This window comes from Lolium rigidum, chromosome 2, assembly GCF_022539505.1.
Source record: "Lolium rigidum isolate FL_2022 chromosome 2, APGP_CSIRO_Lrig_0.1, whole genome shotgun sequence".
NCBI classification, from domain to species: Eukaryota; Viridiplantae; Streptophyta; class Magnoliopsida; order Poales; family Poaceae; genus Lolium; species Lolium rigidum.
Window position 1 is genome coordinate 280,153,312 of NC_061509.1, and position 5,085 is coordinate 280,158,396.

A 5,085-nucleotide genomic window follows, 5' to 3' on the forward strand; every position below is an offset into this window, starting at 1 on the left:
ATGTGGTTAATCTCTCTCTCATGTACCTCAATACAATGATCTCATGAATTGCTTTGCATGATTGAGATCCATATGATGAGCTTTGTATCGCTATTAGTCTATGTGCTACTCTTGTGATGTTATTAAAGTAGTCTATTCCTCCTTCATGATGTAATGGTGACAGTGTGTGCATCGTGTAGTACTTGGCGTAGGTTATGATCATAATCTCTTGTAGATTATGGAGTTAATTGTTACTATGATAGTATTGATGTGATCTATTCCCCCTTTCATAGCTTAAAGGTGACAGTGTGTATGCTATGTTAGTACTCGGTCTAAATTGCAACGGTCTATTATGCACTCTAGAGGTTACTTAAATATGAACTCCGTATGTTGTGGAGCTTGTTAACTCCGGCTTGAGGGAGATCTTGTAGCCCTACACAATGAATGGTGTTTGTTATCCAACAAAAGAGTGTATGTAGCACAAGTGAGGAGAAGTTATTTATTTATTATGTGATCAATGTTGAGAGTGTCCACTAGTGAAAGTATGATCCCTAGGCCTTGTTTCCAATACCGCAAACACCGCTTACTTACTCGTTCTACCGCATGTTTACTCGCTGCCATATTTATTTCAGATTGTTATTACCACTCATATTCATCTATACCACATGTGTTTTACTATCTCTTCGTCGAACTAGTGCACCTATACATCCGACAAGTGTATTAGGTGTGTTGGGGACACAAGAGACTTCTTGTATCTTAATTGCGGTGGTTGCTTGAGAGGACTATCTTTTGACCTCTACCTCCCTGAGTTCGATAAACCTTGGGTGATTCACTTAAGGGAAACTTGCTGCTGTTCTACAAACCTCTGCTCTTGGAGGCCCAACACTGTCTACAGGCAAAGAAACGTGAGTAGACATCAAGCTATTTTCTGGCGCCGTTGCCGGGAAGGTAAGGTAAAAGGTATTCACATCCTCCGACTACTAAGCTATTTCCTAGCACTGTTGCCGGTGTGTGAGTGCTCGAAGGTATCTCCTTTAGATTCTGCAATTAAATCTTTTTGTTTCTTGTTTTTATTTTCACTAGTTAGGCTTAATGGAAAACAAGAACAAAATTAGAGATCTTTATGAACCTTATATTGAATTAGGACATGATGTGTTTGAAGAGAAAATTAAAAAACCCATGGAACTTTGTTTGCAAAATAGTTGTAGCAATGTTATTAGCATGAACTCTTTGAACACCATTATTGCTAAAGCTATGGAAGAATTTAAGCTTGGGGAAGCTGTTTGTGATATTTTTAGTCCCCCAAGCATGGAGGAGAAAATTTACTTTGATGATACTTTACCTCCTATATATGATGCTCGCAATGATGAATATGATATTTTTAGTCCACCTACTATTGAGGAGAAAATTAATTATGATTACAATATGCCTCCTATATATGATGATTATGGTGATGAGAATAATAGTGATAGCTATTTTATTGAATTTGCTCCCACTACAACTAATAAAATTGATTATGCTTATGTGGAGAGTAATAATTTTATGCATGTAGCTCATGACAAGAATGCTTTATGTGATAGTTATATTGTTGAGTTTGTTCATGATGCTACTGAAAGTTATTATGAGAGAGGGAAACATGGTTATATGCATCTTAATAATATTAAGTTTCCCTCTTTATGTTGAGAATCTTGAAATTGCGCTTGTGTTGCTTTTCTATGCTTGTCACTTTGTTCTTCATGAATTTATTTGTGTACAAGATTCCTTTTCATAGGAAGTGGGTTAGGCTTAAATGTGTTTTGAATTTGCTTCTTGATGCTCTCTTTTGCTTCAACTCTTATTTCTCGCAAGAGCATCATTAAAATTACTGAGCCCATCTTAATGGCTATAAAGAAAGCACTTCTTGGGAGATACCCCATGTGTTTATTTTATTTACTATATTGTTGAGTCTTGGAAGTTGTTACTACTGTAGCAACCTCTCCTTATCATGTTTTTGTGCCAAGTAAAGTCTCTATGGTAAAGTTGATGCTAGTTTTGGATTGCTGCGCAGAAACAGAATTGCTGTCTGTCACGAATTTGCATAGAACTCTCTGTAGAAAAATCAAAAAAATCTGCCAATTTACGTGCGTGATCCTGAGATATGTACGCAACTTTCATTAGTTTTGAGTTTTTCCGTTTCAGCAAGTTAAGTGCCTCTGTAAAATTCGTCTTTAGGGACTGTTCTGTTTTGACAGATTCTGCCTTTTATTTCGCATTGCCGCTTTTGCTATGTTGAATGAGTTTCTTTGTTCCATTAACTATCAGAAGCTTTGTGCAATGTCCAGAAGTGTTAATAATGATTATGTCACCTCTGAACATATGAATTTTTGATTATGCACTAACCCTCTAATGAGTTTGCTTTAAGTTTGATGTGGAGGAAGTTTTCAAGGGTCAAGAGAAGAGGATGATATACTATGATCAAGAAGAGTGAAAGGTCTAAGCTTGGGGATGCCCCGGTGGTTCATCCCTGCATATTTCAAGAAGACTCAAGCATCTAAGCTTGGGGATGCCCAAGGCATCCCCTTCTTCATCGACAACTTATCAAGTCACTTCTAGTGAAACTATATTTTTATTCCGTCACATCTTATGTACTTTACTTGGAGCGTCTGTGTGCTTTTATTTTTGTTTTGTTATTTTCATTCTCTGAATAAATTCTTGCTCATGTGGGAGAGAGACACGCTCCGCTTTTTCATATGGAACACTTGTGTTCTTAGTTGTGCTTTAATGTTCATGGTGAAGGCTGAAAATTGCTTTGTTGATTGCTATTTGTTTGGAATCAGAAAATGCTTCATATGGTTTGGAATAACTTGAGACTTGGCAATTGTTTTGAGCTCTCATAGATCATGTTTAAGCTCTTGCATCATATAGTTTAATCTATTAATGGAGAACTACCGTAGAGCTTGTTAAAATTTGGTTTGCATGATTGGTCTCTCTAAGTCTAGATATTTTCTGGTAAAGTGTTTGAACAACAAGGAAGACAGTGTAGAGTACATCTTATAATGCTTGCAATATGTTCTTGTGTAAGTTTTGCTGTACATGTTTATACTTGTGTTTGCTTCAAACAACCTTGCTAGCCCAAAGCCTTGTACTGAGAGGAAATGCTTCTCGTGCATCCAAACACCTTGAGCCAAAACCCATGCCATTTGTGTCCACCATATCTACCTATTATGTGGTATTTTTCTGCCATTCCAAAGTAAATTACTTGAGTGCTACCTTTAAAATTTCATTCCTTTATCTTTGCAATATATAGCTCATGGGACAAATAGCTTAAAAACTATTGTGGTGATGAATATGTAGTTATGTGTCTTAGTTCTTATAAGTTGCTTGTTGAGCGGTAACCATGTTTCTGGGGACGCCATCAACTTTTTACCTTTGTTGGATATCATATGAGATGCTATGCATGTTCGTCTTATCTGAAGTAAGGGCGATTTTCATGATCAAATGGTTTGAGTATGCATATTGTTAGAGAAGAACATTGGGCCGCTAACCAAAGCCATGTATCATGGTGGAAGTTTTCAGTTTGGACATACAACCTCACTCTCTTATGAGAATATTATCTGTTGTTGAATTCTTATGCATTAAAGAGAAGTTCATTATCTGTTGTCTATTTTGTCCCGGTATGGATGTCCTAAGTTGAGATCTATTAAAAACGAGAAATCAAATGCAATTGATCTCCTAGGACCTTTGTACAGGCGGCATAGAGGTACCCCTTTGTGACACTTGGTTGGAACATATGTCATGCAATGATAATCCGTGTTAATCCAAGCTAATTAGGACAAGGTGTGAGCACTATTAGTACTCTATGCATGAGACTTGCAACTTGTAGGAAGTATTATGCATAGCACATATGAATTATTACTACCGTTGACAAAATTGTTTCTATGTTTTCAAAACAAAAGCTCTAGCACAAAAATAGTTATACATGCTTCCCTCTGCGAAGGGTCATTCTTTTACTTTATGTTGAGTCAGTTTACCTACTTCTTTCTATCTTAGAAGCAAACACTTGTGTCAACTGTGCATTGATTCTTACATACTTGCTTATTTGCATTCATCATATTACTTTGTGTTGACAATTATCCATGAGATAAACATGTTGAAGTTGAAAGCAACCGCTGAAACTTATATCTTCCTTTGTGTTGCTTCAAAGCTTTCAACTAAGAATTTATTGCTTTATGAGTTAACTCTTATGCAAGACTTATCGATGCTTGTCTTGAAAGTACTATTCATGAAAAGTCTTTGCTATATGATTCAGTTGTTTAATCATCATCTTTACCATTGCTTTGAATCACTTCATTCATCTCATATGCTTTACAATATTGTTGATCAAGATTATGTTGGTAGCATGTCACTTCAGAAATTATTCTTGTTATCGTTTACCTACTCGAGGGTGAGTAGGAACTAAGCTTGGGGATGCTTGATACGTATCCAACGTATCTATAATTTCTGATGTTCCATGCTAGTTTTATGACAATACCTACATGTTTTGTTCACACTTTATGATGTTTTAATGCATTTTTCGGAACTAACCTATTAACAAGATGCCAAAGTGCCAGTTCCTGTTTTCTGCTGTTTTTGGTTCCAGAAATCCTACAAAGGAAATATTCTCGGAATTGGACGAAATCAACGCCCAAGATCTTATTTTTCCCGGAAGCTTCCAGAGAGCCAGAGAGGCGCCAGAGGGGAGCCAGGGGGACCCCACCCCACAGGGCGGCGTGGCCTGGACCCTAGGCGCGCCCCCTATGGTGTGGCCCCACCAGGTCCCCTCCGAGGCTGCCCTTCCGCCTATATAAAGTCTCCGCCTCGAAAACCCTAAAAAGATAAGCCACGATACGAGAAAAGTTCCAGAGCCGCCGCCATCGCGAAGCCAAGATTTGGGGGACAGAAGTCTCTGTTCCGGCACCCTGCCGGGACGGGGAATTGCCCCCGGAAGGCATCCCCATCGACACCACCGCCATCTCCATCAACGCTGCTGTCTCCCATGATGAGGAGGGAGTAGTTCTCCCCCGAGGCTAAGGGCTCTACCGGTAGCTATGTGGTTAATCTCTCTCTCATGTACCTCAATACAATGAT